This window comes from Corythoichthys intestinalis, chromosome 12 (assembly GCF_030265065.1).
Source record: "Corythoichthys intestinalis isolate RoL2023-P3 chromosome 12, ASM3026506v1, whole genome shotgun sequence".
NCBI classification, from domain to species: Eukaryota; Metazoa; Chordata; class Actinopteri; order Syngnathiformes; family Syngnathidae; genus Corythoichthys; species Corythoichthys intestinalis.
The window spans coordinates 7,969,271-7,991,468 of NC_080406.1; the positions used below are offsets into that span (position 1 = coordinate 7,969,271).

General features: G+C 38.5%; 1 protein-coding gene across 5 annotated transcripts in view; it reads left to right on the top strand.

The window, feature by feature from the left end:
• Nucleotides 1-22,198, top strand: part of il1rapl1a (interleukin 1 receptor accessory protein-like 1a) — a 628,485-nt gene that overhangs the window by 431,533 nt on the left and 174,754 nt on the right. The gene's annotated exons all lie outside the window — the stretch shown is intronic.

Sequence of the window (22,198 nt, forward strand, 5' to 3'; positions counted from 1 at the left end):
CTTGCTGTTCTCTAACATGGAGCTGAAAGGCAAATTTCCAACGTGTTTGATCCATAATGAAACAAATTCCCTGGTTCAACTGTTGCTGCTTTCATGTGGTGTCGTAATTATGGTAAATACCACTTGTCGAGTCGAAAATTGCATCTGAACATTTTCTACTGGACGACTGAGATTTTTATTATGATACCCGGACAAGGACGTAGGTTTGGTCTCAACATTGTTAGAACTGCATAATATGCATGTACACTTTTTGCTGGGGACAGGACATTAACTCATTCACTCCCAGCCATTTTCACCGGAGCAAGGCCCTTCGCTCCCGGCCGTTTTACTGGATTTTGACTTATTTTGCAAGGCCCACAGAAAATTTTGTTCTATTGCTATAGAAACACTAGGGGTGTAACGGTACACAAAAATCTCGGTTCGGAACGTACCTCGGTTTTGAGGTCACGGTTCGGTTCATTTTCGGTACAGTAAGAAAACAAAATGCAAAATATAAATGTGCTAGTTATTTATTACACACTTTTGTGCTTTCAACAATAGGAACATTAGCCTATACAAAGCAAGAGTTCTGCTCAAAAAGTAGCGGGTATTTAAAGATAATCCAACAACAATTTCCCTTTCAGACCCCGCGTATTGGTCAGCTTTCTTTCTTTCTGAAAGACGAAAAAAGAAGTCCTGTGCTAAAGAGAAAAGCAATCCCAATGACAATGTCGCGAGCGTCCCTATGCAAACCGTCGGCCTTGTACCCGGACAACCTTTGACTTTTCAAAATGGCGTAGCGCTAACAAAAAGTTGTGAATGCAAATATTTTTTTAAGATTTATTGTCAATTTGCACGTTTTCTTGACGCCAGCATAACAACATCGTGTAGCCTACACATTTGTAAAACACTTAGTTTTTAACTGTGTTTGTGATTTTATTTTTACGTAACGAAAGAAACACGGGTTAGCACTTGGCAATACAGTGGTACCTCGACATAAAATCCTTTCGACAGCCGACGTAAAATTTTGACTCATTTCATTTGTCTCAACATACGACAACATGCTCGAAATGCGACGATTAACGTCGCATTTCATTGTTTTCCCGTGAAACGGACGCACGTCGGATTTTCTGACGAGAGAAATCAACATAGGTCCGAAGAACGTTAGAGCAGGTGATGAAAAAAAGGTCACACTCGCCACTGATTTTAAGAAGGAAATGATAAAAAATGTGAGCGTGGTGTGCGTGTCAGTGAACTGGCTCGAAAATACGGCCGGAGTATATCTACAGTATGATTTTGAGGACGACTCTCATTATTATTACTATTATTATTATTACTACTATTATTATAACATCAGCAAGGATCCCAAAGTCGCCAGCTTTATCCAACAACAACATGAAAATAGAAATTAAAACTCTTCCGCAGCTCTCTCACTTTGTCGTCAGTCACAGGGTGCGTTCAGGATCAGCATGCAAAACACAACCGCCACATTAAAACCCAAGTTGTTACATTATTATTATTGTATTGTCACTATTATTATTATTCCGATTTGTATAGAGTGGGGCAAATAAGTATTTAGTCAACCACTAATTGTGCAAGTGCTCCCACTTGAAAATATTAGAGAGGCCTGTAATTGTCAACATGGGTAAACCTCAACCATGAGAGACAGAATGTGGGGGGGGGGGGGGGAGGACAGAAAATCACATTATTTGATTTTTAAAGAATTTTTTTACAAATCATGGTGGAAAATAAGTATTTGGTCAATACCAAAAGTTCATCTCAATACTTTGTTATGTACCCTTTGTTGGCAATAACGGAGGCCAAACGTTTTCTGTAACTCTTCACAAGCTTTTCACACACTGTTGCTGGTATTTTGGCCCATTCCTCCATGTGGATCTCCTCTAGAGCAGTGATGTTTTGGGGCTGTCGTTCGGCAACACGGACTTTCAACTCCCCCCACAAATTTTCAATGGGGTTGAGATCTGGAGACTGGCTAGGCTACTCCAGAACCTTGAAATGCTTCTTACGACGCCACTCCTTTGTTGCCCTGGCTGTGTGTTTGGGATCATTGTCATGCTGAAAGACCCAGCCATGTCTCATCTTCAATGCCCTTGCTGATGGAAGGAAATTTTCACTCAAAATCTCTCGATACATGGCCCCATTCATTCTTTCCTTTACACAGATCAGTCATCCTGGTCCCTTTGCAGAAAAACAGCCCAAAAGCATGATGTTTCCACCCCCATGCTTCACAGTGGGTATGGTGTTCTTCGGATGCAGTTCAGTATTCTTTCTCCTCCAAACACGAGAACCTGTGTTTCTACCAAAAAGTTCTATTTTGGTTTCATCTGACCATAACACATTCTCCCAGTCCTCTTCTGGATCATCCAAATGCTCTCTAGCGAACCGCAGACGGGCCTGGACGTGTACTGGCTTCAGCAGGGGGACACGTCTGGCAGTGCAGGATTTGAGTCCATGGCAGCGCATTTTGTTACTGATAGTAGCCTTTGTTACTGTGGTCCCAGCTCTCTGTAGGTCATTCACTATGCCGCCCCGTGTGGTTCTGGGATTTTTGCTCACCGTTCTTGTTATCATTTTGACGCCATGGGGTGAGATCTTGCATGGAGCCCCAGATCAAGGGAGATTATCAGTGGTCTTGTATGTCTTCCATTATGTAATAATTGCTCCCACAGTTGATTTCTTTACACCAAGCATTTTACCGATTGCAGATTCAGTCTTCCCAGCCTGGTGCAGGTCTACAATTTTGTCACTGGTGTCTTTCAAGAGCTCTTTGGTCTTGGCCATAGTAGAGTTTGGAGTGTGACTGACTGATCTTGTGGACAGGTGTCTTTTATAAAGATAATGAGCTAAAACAGGTGCCATTAATACAGGTAACGAGTGGAGCCTCAGTCGACCTCGTTAGAAGAAGTTAGACCTCTTTGACAGCCAGAAATCTTGCTTGTTTGTAGGTGACCAAATACTTATTTTCCACTCTAATTTGGAAATAAATTCTTTAAAAATCAAACAATGTGATTTTCTGTTTTTTTTTCCACATTCAGTCTCTCATGGTTGAGGTTTACCCATGTTGACAATTACAGGCTTCTCTAATCTTTTCGGGTAGGAGAACTTGCACAATTGGTGGTTGACTAAATACTTATTTGCCCCACTGTATAATTTATTTGTTTTGTTAAGCGTAATTGCTATTTGTAATTGTGCCTGCAGTACTTATTAAGGCTTTAGCATAGGTTTTTGGGCTGTGGAACGAATTAATCAGAATTATGTGTTCTTATGGGAAAATCCCACTCGACCTACGACCATTTTGACATAAAACCAGCTGATGGAACGGATTAAATTTGTATGTTGAGGTACCACTGTACATTTACACTCACGTATTATACTTGTTTACAGTATATGCCAATGACGGCATCCTGACCCCCAACAAACTGAAACGAAGTTCGTGTCCACTTTGTTTTTTTTTTTTTTTTTTTTCTGAAACGACAACAATTGCGCATGAATGGGACGCACTTGTAATTACCAACTAGCAAGACCACATTAAGACAGCATGAAACTGGCATTGAAACAGTCCTCTTCAGCATGTTGTTCACATGTTGACATCATGACAGCAAGTGATCAACAGATCAAGGCCATTGTGAGACTTTGAATAGAACGTTCTCCTTGCGAAGTGATTACTGTGCTTTGAGCATGACATTTGTCATAAACAGGTTGCAACATAGAGTCACAGAAAGCAAAAGTGGGTGTAAACTTGGAAATTTGCAATGGTACCTCAAGATACAAAATTAATTTGTTCCGGAGTGGCTTTCGTATCATAATTTTTTTCGTATAATGAATCACGTTTCACATGTAAATTATTTCACGAATTCTTTATTTGTAATGCTTTGTCGCCCCCTAGTGGCACTTAAGTGCAAGTGTAGTATAGTATGTAGTAAGTGTAGTATATCGCAAACCCCCAAATAATCGCTATGATAGTTTTTTTTCCAATATCATTCAGGCATAAAACCTTTATTCATTTAATTTTGGAGCATTTTTTTTTTTTTTTTTTTTTTTTTTTAATTTTAAACATTTTGAGTAAATGTTGACTACAACTTGACGAAATTAGTCTTGAATTTTTGTCAACAAAAACTAGACATAGATAAACACATTTTGACTAAAATATGACTAAGACTATTATCCCTTAGATGCATAAGTGGGTCAAAAATGACCCGGTGAGGTTGTTTTCTTGAAATGTCTTCAGATTGAAAAATTGTTATCAATTCATACTCCAGGTATCCTACCAAATTTTTGATGAACTTTTTGAAGATTTGAAGAAATTGTCATTTTTGTATTACTACCCTAAGCTTCCACAAGTGGGTCAAAAATGACCCACATGCATTTTCTATGGAATCCAATTGGAATCTTTCATTCTTATTAACTTTGGCTGTCAGGAAAAAAAGTACCGTCGACCGCACAGACTAGGTATGTAAAAAGTGACATCCCTTAAGAAGATTATTCTACACAGCAAGAGCTGACATATGTACTGTAAGTATTATGTCCAAATAGTATTTTGTGTGTGTGTCTTTCATGACTTTTTATTATTATTTATCAACAAATCAACCTACTTCGTAACTAGCTAGCTAACTAAGGCTAGGTTCATACCGCAGGTCCTAATTTACAATTCCGATTTTTTTGTCATATCATTTTTTTGGGCGTGCCCGTTAAGACTGTCTTTGTCCATTTAGCTTGTTCAAGTATCACACATGCGCTCTAATTCACAGTCCGAGATGTGCTGAGCAAATTGGCCCGCATGCGCAGCAGCATTGGAGCAGAGAGAAAACCGAGCATTGTCAGGCTTATCCTCAACCCATTTTATTTTTTTATGACTGTTGTCAAGCCCGCTCCTTCCCCAAAATCCGCATTCAAGTTAGGCGCTAATGCACAGCTGCACTGCTACCGGAACACCCTGTCTCTCTCGCTCTTTGCTGACGTTAATTGCTGTGTGAATTCCAATTTGAGGGACTTGACAGTTCAGTCCGCAGCCACATTCTGGAAAAATGTGGCCCGGATGGGATTTTAACCACATACGAAAGTGACCTGGATCGAATTTGAAATGGTCTACTTTTATGCGACTTTTCCCGTTCAGTCGAGTCGGAAAAACACGAAAAAATCGGATTCGTGCATTAAGACCTGCGGTATTAACCTACCCTAAGTTAGTTAACATTACTGTATAGTGTGTGTGTATTTATTTATACAGCTACATATTGTTCTATTGAAAACACTACTCTTATGTTTCCTTATCTAAAATGTCATAGCTGCTAGATTTACAGCTGAAATGGTCATACAGATGTTGGATGATGGAGAGGCAGGGACGGGGTTGGACTCAAGTGTCCGAAATTTCTGTTGATGAGGACTCAGACTATTGTCCAGGTAGCAGTGGCAGTTGTCCACCTGGAAATCCAACTGAACAGGATCAATCTGACTCATAAGATTCCACTTTCGTGTCATCTGAAGAAGAAAGTGTCCAAATCATAGCCAAAAGAATGAGTTGGTTGGCTCTTGCTGGAGAGAATTACCTCCCACTCAGGGCAGAACACAGAGCCACAATATCCTCAGAAATCGGTCAGGGCCTCCACAAGGGCTTAGCACCGCTGTCTCACCAAAAAGATGCATGGGAGCTCTTCATCATTGATGATAAAATACAAGGAAGAATAAAGTCTATCGCTGTTCAGTTTGAATTTTTTTTTTTTTCAAAAAATGTTAATTGAATCATAAAAATATTTCAAGCATGAAATTATTCTTGTGTGCCCCTAAATATAATAGTAATATAATAGAGAAGTGATTATTCTTCACCAAAATGGCATAAAAACACATTGGTTCTAATATAGGTCATTTTTGACCCACTTATGGAAGAGTGTAGGGTTCAGTAACTTGTGCATCTAAGGGTTAAGTATTATCGTCCAAAAGACAAAGACTAAGATGAAAATGGGCTGCCAAAAACGCTGATTCATAGTCAAACATTTGTTTTGAATACAGCTATTCAGCTCCTTGTTGAGGAACAGCTTGTGTAAAAAGTACTGAAACAGTTGTGCATTTAAAATTTAAAGAAGGAGCATTTATATGCACCTGGGATAGTTCTAGCACATTAGGTTTATCTTCAAATTTCACCGAAACAGAATATCTTTAACTTTGTATGATGGTGTGTGTACTGTATCTGCTAATCAATTAAATGAATCCCTATGACTCCCAATCACTAGTTTTTCATATTTGAAAATTTTAGGGAGCGCTTCAACCCTCTGGGCTGTTTTGTCAACAATGGCGAGCACATATGGCGCCTCGGTTCCATATGCTAGTTTACCACATGGCGAGGCGGCCGCTGCCTGTCGCTGTTGTTTGTCTTCTTCTTGACGTGCGGGTCAAAACATGACCGACCACGTGTGACGTGTGCGCATGCATGCAGGATTGGCACAGCAGCAGCCTGCTTTCTTTCGGGGCTCTTTCCAGGCACATAGCGTGGGCCTTGATGGTGAATGGTGTCTGTCATGGTCAGGCAATATCATGCAAGATGGAGAGGTCTGGAAACTGGATGAGGGGCAGATAGGGAGAGGTTGGGGTCCAGACAAAGCTTTTTGTCTCCCACCTCACGCCGCCAACGCAGAGCAGGTAGCCGGGTGCACAGTTGGCTGATCAAGAGTGAAAAATTGCTGCTCTTGATAAACTGACAGCCTCAGCTTCACATGTCCGCACAGCCATACATGAGCAGGCTGCACAATGCCGGGTTCCTCTGCTGTTTGTCTTGTTTGTATTGTGGTGCTGAGGAAATTTGTTGCAATCCACAAAATCCTCATACTGGTTGACCCCCGATTTTAACATTGACACTCACACATGTATACAGTAAACTGCTAATGTGATGCAAAATGTCTCAAGGTAGAATATGGAAATTTAAATTTTTATAGGCTTATATACAAATAATGTAGTTGCCCACTCAACAAGTGTGAAATTACTAGGGTTGTTCCGATCATGTTTTTTTGCTCCCGATCCAATCCCGATCGTTTTAGTTTGAGTATCTGCCGATCCCGATATTTCCCGATCCGATTGCTTTTTTTTTTTTTTTTTTTTTTGCTCCCGATTCAATTCCAATCATTCCCGATAATTTTTCCCGATCATATACATTTTGGCAATGCATTAAGAAAAAAATAAATAAAACTCGGACGAATATATACGTTCATTCAACGTACAGTACATAAGTGCTGTATTTGTTTATTATGACAATAAACCCTCAAGATGGCATTTACATTATTAACATTCTTTCTGTGAGAGGGATCCACGGATAGAAAGACTTGTAATTCTTAAAGGATAAATGGGACTTTGTAAATTGTGACTAAATATTGCCATCTAGTGTATTTGTTGCGCTTTCTCACTGCAGCCATTCAACCCAAATGCATGATGGGAAGTGCAACCATGACTGTGCGTAGGGGCACCAATTGATATATCTTCTCTGCGTTGGGAAAGAATATAGGGTGATAAGAAAATGATCAACTACTACCTTTCTTCCCCACATTGCCTCCCACGTTAATATCAACTGCGGAGAGAGAGAAAGTAAGGCTTTAGCCAAATAAAAAAAGGCTCCAAAGGTTGTCAAAATTCTCTCTACTCGTTATACGCTGCGTTTAGTTCTATATATTGGTGAAACGGTGCCTTTATAGATTGATTGCGACAATGTGTTAGTGGGTCGTGCAGCGCATGTGTTAATTATTTAATGTGATTAATTAAGAAAAAATAATTACCGCCGTTAACGCAATAAATTTGATAGCCCTCCTTTAAGCCAAAATTACTCTGGATGAGTGTTAGACATTTTGTCTGTAACGTTGTATACAATTAGAAAATGATTTTAATTAAAAATATATATATACAGTATATAAAAAAAGTCATGTCCGATATTTTTTCTGCCGATTCCGATACTTTGAAAATGACGTGATTGGAACCAATCGATTGGGACATTTTTAGAAATTACAAACCAAGTTAGATACTAGTTACAGTATCTGCCAATATCTAAAAATGTGTCTGTGAACAGAAGACATTAGGGCTGCAGCTATCGAATATTTAAGTATTCGGGGGCATAGGAGCATCTCGTATCAACAGAATCCCTCATCTCCCGGTCATTATCTGATTTTGTATCGAACAGCATCCTAATCATTTTTGCTTACAAGTAGTGCTGCAACGATTAATCGATTAACTCGAGTATTCGATTAGAAAAAAATATTCGAATTAAATTTTGTTGCCTCGAGTATTCGTTTAATGAAAGTGGGGCTGTAATGGTTTATTTTGAAAGTGATGGCATTTAGTTTAATTGATTAGGGTGGATACACTGCCCTTTGGTCTGCATCTTTTCACACGGCTGAATCTAACTGCTCCCTGTTAAGACCAACGTAAGCTTTTGTTTGAGCTAATGTGTTTTAATGCATTCAGAATTTAGTTTATAGGTATTTATAGCCATTTTTTGTGGGACTATGTGTCTGAACTATTTATTAAAAGCATTGTAAAAAAAAAAAAAAAAAAAACTTTAGCATTTTGTTGCATTTAAGCTAGTGGACTTTTTCTATGTATTAAAAAAATATACATAATACCGTTTGAGGCTCAGCTTAGGTATTTTAATTTTTCCATGTTCCTTATCCGATTACTCGATTATTTGAACTAACTAGTCCATCGATTAATCGACTACTAAAATATTCGATAGCTGCAGCCCGACTTACAAGTGAACATTAACCATATCCTCTAGAAAAATGGCGACCAAAGACAGTGGTTAGAATAAGAAAAGAATGTTTGGAATTTAAACAAAGCAAAAAAATAAAAGGAAAACATGAAAAGAGTGTGTATTTTAGCCACTTTTGCAGTGTTGCCAACTCCTCAGTATGGACAGTAGCTATTGGCTGTCCTAAAAGTCGCTAGTTAATCATATACCGTATTAGCCCGAATATAAAACGGCCTTGATTATAAGACGACCCCCTCTTTTTCAAGACTCAAGTTTGAAAAAAGACTTTTTGAACACCAAATCAATTTTTATACAGAAAGTAATTACAGAACATCTGAAACATATGATTATAAAAATATATTTGAGAGAATATCCATGTTATTTTGCCTCATTCAAAGCTTAATATCTGAACATTTAAATATGTAAACTAAAGTGCAATCACATTCGTAAATGAATGGCTTCTGGTTTTTGAAATGTAAATAAACCAATCTATTGTGATAAAACAACAAAATTGCAATAACTGCATTAACCATCAAAGTGAAGTCTAACTGTAACTGTAGTCTTGAAACAAATCTGAATAAGGAAAAACTGCAATAAAATAATCCAAAATGGTTAAACTTGAGAGTAGCTGAGATCTGTCATTACAGAACATCGCTTCAATGATATCTGGCACCATCTAGTGTCGTGAATGGGTATAACATCTAGACCGCGAATACAAGACGACTCCCACTTTTTCAATCTTATTTCAATGCAAAAAACACCATCTTCTATTTGGGCCAATACGGTAACATACATATTTGGGCATTTGCATGTGGTTATAATAATGGGTGTAATAAAATATTGAAATGGTGATTAATATCGTGACACTTTGCATCCCACTGATGGCGCTCGACGCCCAATCTATTCAGACCGGGAAGGACGAATGAACATTCATTTATTTGAAACCAGAGCATTCATAGTCGCACTTTCCGATTTTCGGGGCATTCCCGGGTCACTTCCTGTTCAGTAACCCAAAATCAGCAGGAAGTGACCCATAAAATGCCCCAAAATCAGCAGGAAGTGACTGAAGATCAAAAGCTAATGACCTGAAATGACCCAAAATTACCTCGTTGCCTGACATTGGCTGCCACTGACGGCCATAGAAGTGGGAGGGGCCCGTTTGAAGTGGAAGGGGTTAATTCGCTCTCACCCTACAAGGCATGTACCGGTATGAGATTTTGACCTCATGATAACCTTAAGCAGAAATACTGCGGTTTCACAGTATCACGGTATCGAAATTATAGCTCTAAGATGTGTTTTTTTAAGATGTATTGGTTGAAAAAAAAATACTGCTTTCCACTGAGCAGGATTTTTGTTTTTTCACAACACGTTTGCAAATTGGCAGATGTTTACAATGGCAGAAGATTTTATAAAAGTAGTCTAATGGTAGAGACGAAACTAGTTAGCCGTCTTGGCATGTTAATTAGCCACGTTATTGGCCTCGCTACCAAGCTTACGTTATAGTATTTGTTTTACCATCGCTAGACACACTAAAACAGCTTGAGTGAACTCTCGTGGCTGGTGGGAAACGTTCATGACAGCGTTTACTTATCTTAAATTTTACGGATGATGATCACGTAAATATGAAATCATGTTGGAGGTGTTGCCTGCACGTCAGCTGTCCTTCCTCCTCTAAGCCACAGGGTTTGCTTCTTTTCGGTAGCCGAAGTACCGTATTGGCCTGAATATAAGACGGTGTTTTTTGCATTGAAATAAGACTGAAAAAGTGGGGTCGTCTTATTTTCGCAGTCTAGACGTTATACCCATTCACGACGCTAGATGGCGCCAGATATCATTGAAGCGATGTTCTATCATGACAGCTACTCTCAAGTTTAACCAGTTTGCATTATTGTATTATTCTATTGCAATTTTTTTCCTAATTCAGATTTGTTTCAAGACTACAGTTACAGTTAGACTTCACTTTGATGGTCAATGCAGTTATTGCAATTTTGTTGTTTATGAATGTGGTTGCACTTTAGTTTACATATTTAAATGTTCAGATATTAAGATTGGAATGAGGCTAAATAACATGCTTTTTCTCTCAAATATATTGTTGTAATCATTTGTTTCAGATGTACTGTAATTGTAGTTTGCATTATTCTATTGCAATGATTTTCCTAATTCAGATTTGTTTCAAGACTACAGTTACAGTTAGACTTCACTTTGATGGTCAATGCAGTTATTGCAATTTTGTTGTTTTATCACAATAGATTGGTTTATTTACATTTCAAAAACCAGAAGCCATTCATTTACGAATTTGATTGCACTTTAGTTTACATATTTATATGTTGAGATATTAAGATTTAATTGAGGCAAAATAACATGCTTTTTCTCTCAAATATATTGTTATAATCATTTGTTTCAGATGTACTGTAATTATTGTCTGTATAAAAATTAATTTGGTGTTCAAAAGTCTTTTTTCCAAACTTGAGTCTTGAAATATAGGGGGTTGTCTTATAATCAGGCCTTATATTCGGCCCAATACGGTACTCCCATACTAGCAACTTTGTCTATTTTTGAGCGAGGAAAAAGCTAGGTGTAGTGTAAGGTGAGCACTGCCGTTCCAAGCAACGAATTTCTAGCTACATTTTTGGGACATCAAAAATTACGTAACTACGGTATGACGGAAAATTTTTGTGGTTTTGAAAACCTTGATGTTTTCATACCACCGTATACTTTGAAACCGGTAACCGGCACATGCCTACACCCGACCAGTTCATATAGCTTGGACGTCTACTAGTGATAAATTTACAGCAGAAGGGTTAAAATGCCATTTTTTTTCTGTTTATTATTTTTTTTTTGTAAAATGATTTCCTGACCAATGTATCGTTAATAGTTGTATTACCATATGATGAGATCATCGTTATTGTAAGCTTTATTATCGCAAGTCATGTTGTATCATGAGGTACCAAGCAATCTCACCCCTAGTTGTAATGGACGCTGTTGGAGAAAGGAATAACGCCGTGGGAAAAGCAAAAAATGAGTAAGAAAAAAAAGTCGCTAGATTTGTTGCAAGTCGCTTTTGACAAAAAATTCGCCAAGAGGCTTTGGAAAGTTGCTAAGTTGGCAACACTGGATCTTTGTAAAATAAGCAGCCAGATTCCACAATCTTATTTGAATAAAATTGTTTTCTTACTTTTCTTTTTCATATTATTTAGCCTTAAAAATGGTGCCTTGAATTATTATTTAGAGGTAACGTGGGGGGTCATGGGAAGTATTGCACTAATTAACTGGAATTTAAATATTCTGGCTATGGCTAAGGATAAAAACTGTTTCTTGAATATACGGCAGAGATTCCAACAGTAAATAGAAAATGCGTACTAATGGCCAACCATAGATTTCTGCACTAATTCAAGGACCTCATTCTTTGTACACAATAGCCAAGGATAGTGGCCTCAACTATTGCTGCTCTCAAACACAATGGCCCACCTCATTTTCTTCTTTTGTATTGCCTTTCTTCTTTTGGAGTAAATGTCAGAGGGCAATGCAGCCCATTTTTGGATGATCACTTGTCGATCAAAGGTTTGTCAGTAACAAAAAATATTGTGAAATGTGCAGCATTGCTTGATTCTCTGTGTATTTTGATTAAAACGTTTGACCTTTATGGCTACTTTAAAGAGCATACGACAGGAGAAAAAAGTCTTTAATAGCATTATTATGTGAATTAGAATCATATTTTGAGACGATTCGACTATATACAACAATTTAGCAAAGCGCAGATGACGAGAAATTAATCTTTTAATCTGCCGGTTAGCCACGCCTACCATTATAGGGCTCAAGCGTCCCCAACAGGTTGATGACGTCAGCGGGAGACTGAGCTCATCGGTTTTACTATACAGCCCATTGAGGGGGAATTATTCAGAACGAGAAAAACGCGACGAAGAGAGCCGCAAAATGTCATTGTTTCAGTCTCTCTACTCCAATGTTTTTACAGGATATTCTTTTTATCCAAGTATTTTTCCCCAATAGCTAAACAAATGGCTTGAGAAGGACCAGTCAGCCCGTCGAGGGGGAACTATTCACAACGAGGAAAACGCGACGAAAAGAGCTGCAAAATGTCATTGTTTCTGTCTCTTTACTTCAATATTTTTACACGATATTCTTTTTATCCAAGTATTTTCCCCAATTGCTAAATAAATGGCATGGTCATGACAAATAACAGTCTTGTGCTAAATGGAATATGAAATCATAAAAATGCACTTATTCAGGACATGGCAAAATTACTCCATAATGGTCAAAACTGTCGACTTCACCTTTACTGTCGCACCTCCCGAACGATATTTTATGACACCTGAATCGGTCATATGTCATTTCCCTTCCCCGGCTTCGGAGAATGTAAACAAACTAAGAGGCGTGACAGCTAGCCGACATGCTAACCCGAACCGAGTGATGTTTCAAAGTCTTCAAAGCGGAAAATCACACATAACTAGCCCGGATGATTTGACATGACAACTGGGTTGTCGATTGTCTTCATGGATCTTATTTATTAGCGCTTAGCGCTCTACTGCTTTAAGATGGCGGTTGTTTACTAACGCTGCCCAGACGCGGCCGAGTCTGTCATTTCGCATCTAGTTCAACATACATGTGATCTCTATGAGACGCATCAAACGCTACCTGCTACCAACGTAGCATCATGCGGGCTAGTTTTTAGCAACGTCGGCGTCGTTTGTAGCGGCTGTCGGCTGCAGTAAGTTTTTTTGCTTCTTCCTCTATGCACGTGACATCAGAGCGTTGTCCCGCATTAAAAGTAGTCCGAGCTAAACGTGATGCTTAGAGCTGTCAAAATAAACGATTACTCGAGGTGAATTAAATTACTCGGATCAGTTTTTTAACTCGAGTTGCTCGAGTATTCGTTTCAGCTCTAAAACAAACCAAGAGGCGTGACAGCTAGCCGACATGCTAACCCGAACAGAGTGATGTTTCAAAGTCTTTGAAGCGGAAAATCACACATAACTAGCCCGGATTATTTGACATGACGACTGGGTTGTCGATTGTCTTCACGGATCGGCAAACCGCACGGCGGAGAGCAATTTCCAGTTCGTTCCCCGGAGGAGGGCGGCTGCAGTTGTTGTGCAGCTAATGTGCACGAGGAGAGCTTTTTACATGCCTATCAATGATCAAATGTAAGTAGTCCTTTATTTAAAGAAAGTTTGTAGTGTTTACTTTAGGGCTGTCCCAAACGACTAATTTTCTCCCGATTAGTCAGCCGACTATTTTTACGATTAGTCGACTAATCTAATAATTAATTTTTTTTTTTTTTTTTTTTTTTTTACTAATTTAGCAATGACATTTTTGATGACGCTTATCAATTCACAAAAAACATATTGGAACACTTAAATTATTTATTAAAGAACAAATAAATACGTATATAACAATAATAAATCACAAATAAACAATGAGTTCAAATGCTGATAGAATTAACTAGTGTAGCATCCTGATTGAAAAGATGGTCTCTTAAACTGATGGTTTACAACTTTTATTCCATCCTTGATGTAAACACACCGTAAGAGGTACGGTGCACACAAATAAAACACAATTAAAAATTAACAAAAACTTTTCACCTTTTTCCTTTTAAACCTTATTTATATATCAATGAATTGCCCATATGAATTGCCTTTACCTTAATTTATTACCTTATCATTGACAATCTCTCAGGCTGATTGAACACTCTAAACTGTCCGTTGGTATGAGTGGGTGCGTGAATGGTCATATGTCTCCTTGTGCCCTGCAATTGGCTGGCAACCAGTTCATGGTGTGTCCCCTGCTTACTGCCCGTAGTTAGCTGGGATAGGCTCCGGCAACTCCGCAACCCTCGTGAGGAAGAGCGGCATGGAAAATGAATGAATGAATGACAATCCCTTCCTTGAGTGCAATCACTGTATATACTGTATATATTTAAGACCTTTTAACCTTATATAATTTTCTATACCATAAAATAAACCATAACATGAAATAAACCTTTCAATTAACATTAAGAACAATACTAATAGCACTTATAGGCCCATTGTCAATGAAACATTATCATTTATCAAGGCGACAGCACCCTCTGGTGTACAAAAAATGAAAAAAAAAAAAAAAGTGACGGCGCTTGAGGTGTTTAATCACAGCCGACGTGCAGCCAAGCTTGGCATTGAAGAGACAGGACAGAAGAGTGTACCCTCCTTTGTTTCTTTGAAATAATTCAATGTTTTGGACACTCTGGTGCGCTTTTTTTTGGCTCTGTGCCGCTTTCCCCACTTGCATACAGAGCATCCGACATTCTGAACTTTCCACGTATATATTTTTTTAACCCTTCATTAACCGTCGACGGGATGTTGTGCTCGTCGACGGATTTACGTCATCGATGACGTCGACTATGTCGACTAGTCAGGACAGCTTTGGTTTACTTTGTGATTGCTGTATTAATATTTGACATAATACAAAACAAGATGTTTACTCACTTCCTCGTAAGTCCAATGGTCCCACAGAAGTAGGGCTTGGCCAATATCCACGGGAACCTTTTTAAACTCCAAAAAGGCGCACACGCTGCTCCCTCATAAAGCAAGATTTTTCTGCAGCCGTTTGGCTGGCGTGATGCGAAAAATAAACGTATTAATCCGCAAAATCAGCTGAATCATTAGTCCTCATACACAACAGTACGGCTGTTTAGTGAAGAGGATGCCTTCACCCGTACACGTCACAGCGCCCTCCTCCTCAATGCATGACCAAAGCCGGAAGTCACTCATTTTCATGGCGCGGGATTCCAAAAACTGAATAAATATAGCGATCGCTTCCACACACATCCAAGCGGTCCATATCATTCAGGAGCATAAAATACCGCGTGTATTATGAAATAAACATGCTTTTTCGTGTCACATGCACTTTAAAATGTAACGTACAGCAGTCTACATTTTAGTATGTTGAGTCAGTTAGTGGAGAGAGAAGCTAAGGTAGCAATTTACTTTCATAAGTAATAGTGCTCCTTGTTGAATAGATGGACTGATATATGCAACATTACATCTAAATCTGACAGAAAATCACATCAAGAGGAACAGTAACGTGAAATACACAACATAACATCTAAATCAGACAGAGAATGACATCCAGAGAAAGAGTAACGTAATGCTCAACAAAAAAACACTACCAAATTGACATAAGTCAGACCATAGACTTCATAATGATATTGATGGAACACATTCCCCAGACACTGCACCACGCCTTCTAGTAGGGGGCCGTCCAACACTTCGCTTCAGTCGGTCGAAGTCTGTCGCGGTTATTCTCAAACATATGCAGCGATCCAACGCCGGATTTAGGTTGAAAAAGTACAAAATCTGTACCGCATACAAACCGGAAGGATATTCTCAGGTGTGATTTGTTCAAGGATTGAAGGTATTTATTATATTTTTCGTAACATGCATGCATTTTATAACGTTGTGAAAAAAGTCAGTGGGAGAAATTAACCACGACGGCATTGGCGTCATAATGTGCAATATTTACGTAAAATAAATGCTAACTGCCCGGTTTTTTGCTTTTAACCAAGAATTTAGATTGTTGTACATTGATGTCTATAAAGAATTCAGGGATTTAGGCACTTATTCACAAGAATTTTCAATGTAAAAAGCTCTGTGGTGATGAGGCGGCGCCACAGTGGCTTAAAGACTAGCAGCAAATTCGATATATTTACGTAAAATAAATGCTAATTGCCCGTTTTTTTTTTTTTTGCTTTTAACCAAGAATTGAGACTGTTTTACGTCCATATCTATAAAGCATTCAGGGATTTACGCATTTATTCACAAGAATCTTCAACGTAAAAAGCTCTTTGTGGTGATAAGGCGGTGGCACAGTGGCTTAAGGACTAGCAGCACATTTGACATATTTACGTAAAATAAATGCTAAATGCCCATTTTTTGTATTTTTTTATGTTTTCTTTTAACGAAGAATCGAGACTGTTTCACGTCCATAACTCCATATCGATAAAGAATTCAGTGATTTAAGCATTTATTCACAAGAATTTTCAACGTAAAAAGCTCTTTGTGGTGATAAGGCGGTGGCACAGTGGCATAAAGACTAGCAGCACATTCGGTAAATGTACGTAAAATAAATGCTAACTGCTCGTTTTTTGTTGTTGTTGTTTTTTTTTTTGTTTTTTTTTTCTATCTTTGAACCAAGAATTGAGACTGTTTTACATCCATATCTATAAAGAATTCAGGTATTTAAGCATTTATTCACAAGAATTGTCAACGTAAAAAGCTCTTTGTTGTGATAAGGCGGTGCCACAGTGGCTTAAAGACTAGCAGCACATTTAACATATTTACGTAAAATAAATGCTAAATGCCCGTCTTTTTTTTGCTTTTAACAAAGAATCGAGACTGTTTTACATCCTTATCTATGAGGAATTACGGGATTTAAGCATTTATTCACAAGAATTTTCAACGTAAAAAGCTCTTTGTGGTTATAAGGCGGAACCACAGTGGCTTAAAAACGAGCAGCTCATTCAACATACACTGCCCTCCATAATTATTGGCACCCCTGGTTAAGATGTGTTGTTTAGCTGCTAATAATTTTTTTTTATCCAAATAATATGGAACCTTAATGGGAAAAAAAGAGAAAAATCAACCTTCAATACAAGTGCATTTATTCAGTGGGAAAAAAAGAATAAAGAAATAATTATTTGACATCAAATAATGTTCACACGGTCCCAGGCTCCAACTGGGACTGCCAAAAAAGCTCAATCTTGGTCTCATCTGACCAAAGCACACGGTCCCAGGTTTCAACTTGGTCAGATGAGACCAAGATTGAGCTTTTTGGGACCAAACACTCTAAGTGGGTCTGGCGTGCCACGAAAGATGCGCATGCTGAAAAGCACCTCATACCCACTGTGAAGTATGGGGGTGGGTCAGTGATCCTGTGGGGCTGTTTCGCTTCCAAAGGCCCTGGGAACCTCGTTAGGGTGCATGGCATCATGAATGCTTTGAAATACCAGGACATTTTAAATCAAAATCTGTTGCCCTCTGCCCGAAAGCTGAAGATGGGTCGTCACTGGGTCTTTCAGCAAGACAATGACCCTAAACATATGGCCAAATCTACACAGAAATGGTTCACCAGACACAAAATCAAGCTCCTCCCATGCCATCTCAGTCCCCAGACCTTGTTTTGCTGGCAAAAGGGGGTTGTACAAAGTATTAACACTAAGGGTGCTAATAATTGTGACACACATTATTTGATGTCAAATAGTTTTTTTATGTGGGATTTTTTCCTCACTGAATAAATGCACTTGTATTGAAGGTTTGATTTTTCTATTTTTTTCCATTAAGGTCCTATATTATTTGAATTTAAAAAAAAATATTAAAAGCTAAAAAACACATCTTAACCAGGGGTGCCAATAATTACGGAGGGCACTGTATTTATGTAAAATAAATGCTAACTGCCCGTTTTTATTTTTATTTTTATTTTTTGCTTTTAACAAAGAATCGAGACCCGGGATTTAAGCATTTATTCACAATAATTTTCAACGTAAAAAGCTCTTTGTCTGTGTTTCCGCTCGGTCAGCTTTGACAGAGATAGGCCCCCTATTAATCGGCCCCGTGCCCCGTCAATATCTTATGAAGTCTATGGTCAGACCTAGTGCTCGGTCATGATCAGGGGTGAAAGTGGCTAGAATTTCTTGCCAGAACTCCCAGACAAGAAGGTTGCCACAGTGCCAGAACGGTAGATAATATATATTATACATGGTTTTAATTATTTCACCTGTTTTTGCCAAGTACATAGTTCCACGCATGTTCATTCATAGTTTGTTTACCTTCAGTGAGAATTTCAAAGACACTTGACGAGTCTAATTAAATGATGTACAGTAGATAAAATAACTAAGCCTTTTCAACTCTTTCACTTCTCTTAAAGAGCTGATCAATTTTCTGTAGCATTGCCCTTTTTTACCGCATCAATTCAACAAGCTTTTTTTCTTTTTTTTTTTTTTCTGTTCCAGAAAACATATGCATTGACCAATCAGAGTTAACTATCTCTGCTGATCACATGTCAGTATTGTGGTGTAAGGAGTTACAGTGGTATGAAAAAGTATCTGAACCTTTTGGAATTTCTCACATTTCTGCATAAAATCACCATCAAATGTGATCTGATCTTCAGAATCACACAGATGAAAAACTGTCTGCTTTAACTAAAACCACCCAAACATTATAGATTTTCATATTTTAATGAGGATAGCAAGCAAACAATGACAGAAGGGAGAAAAATAAGTACGTGAACCCTGTTCCGAAGGAGACTTAAAGAGCAACTGAAACCCATTTTTACTAAACAATTTAAGTCAGGTGTGTGCCCAATTACTGATGAGTGGTTTAGAGCTGCCCTGCCCACTATAAAACACACACCTGGTAAGAATTGTCTTGATGAGAAGCATTGTCTGATGTCATCACAGCTCGGTCAAAAGAGCTGTCTGAAGGGTTAGGGGTAGGGTTAGGCAATTATGTAATCCATCTGCCGTGACAGAAAATAATAAAATAAAATTTAAAAAATTGGGCTCCAAGCATCAATGTGTCTACATGTGTAGAATATAACTACCAAATTTCATTCTGATCTGCCCACAAATAAAGGAAGAGTCACAATTTTAGTGTCGTCACCAAGAAAAACAAAGTAAGATTTTGTGATATCCCTCCGGCCAGTCTAAAGAGATTGAATTATATATAAATGTCAAACGAGATTAAAACAAAAATAAATAGGATTTGTTAAAAGAGGAGGCACACAACATTGTGTAGCAATCAAATAAATTTACAGGAAGACATGACTTGATTTGTGATCGATGAACAAAATTAGCTGTTTTATTATTTTCATGTGACATTCACATGTATACTTGTGAGTCATCATGAAGTTAATTCTGGTTGACTGCAGAGGACATTTATGGACAAAATGGCGACTCTGAGATGGATGATTAAGAAAAAAGTTTTTGTTATTCCATGAATGCAACATCAGTTAGAATTTTGCATTTTTAAAAGTGGCGGCACACATAAAAGACATTCATTTAAAACATGATTAGTCATTATTAGTTCCCTTTTAATGATATCCTTAAAATTATAATTCCATTTTACATGAAATAAAACGTTACTTGCGCATTTAGCCAACATAAATTGTTAGAACCATTGGTCAACAGGATGGCATAAACTCTGCATTACCGCAGTGTGCCTATGTCAGGTAATTTGTTCATGGAATTCAGATCGTAGAACTCCGCAATTCAATCAGCTGGTCTTCCATCACTTTGACTCTCGATGGCCATGGAGTGAAAACAAGAGTGTAATGGGACCATCAGATAACTTCAAAGTGCCTCTCACTGGAACTTTGCTGCCGCATTGCTCACGTTGTTCTTATTCTCTCTCCGAGAGCCTCCAAGGCTGACACAAGATGTTAAATCACCCTGAACAGACGTAGACAAGGACAAGCAAGAACCAAGCTGCTGTCAAGACTATGGCCAAAAAGCCTGGCACTCGCACTGACCAATGGCTGACCATTTGTACTATTGCACCCTGAAAAATACACAGTCCACACACAGATTAAGTGGAATGTGAATTTTTGAACACCTTACAGGAAACGCGTGCCTTAAATTTCAGATTCTATCTTAATCAAAGGATAAACTCTCTTTGCATATTCTATTTGCTTTTTTTCCCCCTCAAAGGAACAAATGCACTGACTCATTTCAATGAGAATATAATATTTGCCTTGCTCAAGTGCTTTACAAGTGTTTTATGTGTGTTGTGATGGAAATGGTGACGCATCATGACAAGGGGTGAAAGTTGTCCGGAACGGTCCGAAACATCATTCCGGTATACTGTGCTTTGATCCTGAAAATATGAAGGCAACTGTCAAAACCCTACTTAAAAAAAAAACAAAAAAAAAACTACCAGTTTGCCACACACGCATCTCATCTTCAAGAAAACAATGTCAACGTCATATTTACCTACACAAGTGTTGACAACAAGCATAATAAAGTGCTTGTGTGGAGTCCGTTTCCACCAATATATAGACCCTACCCACCGACGTCACAAAATCACGTGATCGCTGTATTGTTCCGCCCCAGTGTCCGTCATTTTGTGTCTGTATTATCAATGGTCTCAATTGATCGAGCAATTTATAATGCATTTCGTGGAAGACCCGGTGCTTTCGGATGCCGTAAACTCACTGGATGCGTTGCATAAAAGGCGTTATGTGGAAAAGCTTCAGTTTATCCATTCGCCAGATCCATATTTGATGCCTAAATCGATGTTTTTCGACCCGCTGTCTTGGCCGTCTTTGCCTGACATCTGCTAGCTACCCTGATATTTACAACTATCTTGTCCACACAAAATCAGCCTATTCTCACTTTGAAAAACTTTAAGAGCTTGGAGACTTATAAATACTTTGTTGCTGGTTGGGTGAAACAGGTCCTCGTCCACGAAAATTCGGCAGGAATCTATCTTGTGCTTGGAAAGGTGAGTTACGAAATTTTCAATTCAAAATCTTTTGTTCTTGCTAACATCCACTGTCAAGTCTAATGTATTTCATGTCATTTGTCAATGGAGCTAGGGCTTTTAATGTTTATATGGTTTAGCGATAGCACTCTCACTACATACATACTGTATGTTGTTGGCGATTAGCCTAGCAATGATCTTAATTGTGGTTGTCAGCCCAAAACCCTCTAAATATATATTAAATGCATCTTACCAGATATAAAATGACTACTACATAATCTGTGGTAATCGTTTGGAGCCCAGTTTTCTCGTCAAATTGCAGCAGCCCATCTCGCTCTCATCTCCGGGTCTCTCGGAATCCGGTAGAACTTCAAGTCTCTCCGTCTATCTTCTCTGTTATTGCAACCGACCGCCACACACGCCTTCACCATTTTGATTATTAATGTTAACGAGCAGAAAAACACGCCGTAAAAAGGAGGAATGTACGTAGCCGTAACAGGTAAACACGATGTGTTTACGGACAATTGGGTGGCACCAGTCAGGAGGGCGGAGTTGTGACGTCACGTGGGTAGGGTCTATATACCGTATTGGCCCGAATACAAGATGGCCCTGATTGAGAGACAACCCCATCTTTTTCAAGACTCAAGTTTGAAAAAAGACTTCTTGAACACCAAATTAATTTCTAAACAGAAAGTAATTACAGTACATCCGAAACCAATGATTATAACAATATGTTTGAGCAGGGCCGGCACAGCCTATACGCAGACTATGCAGCTGCTTAGGGCCCCTGACCTCCAGGGGGCCCCCAATCTGGCAATTGTTTAATTTATATTCTATTTTGTTTACTACAGTTTGCTTTATTTGACTTTTGTGAGTTTTGATACTTAATTACAAGCTTAAAAAAATAAAAGTTCTTCCTTAACTTCTTTATTTCCTCTTTTAGAAAAAGGTTTGCCGCTATCTACTGTAAGTACTGACAATCATTTGGGGGGAGAAGTTTGAAGTATGCAGT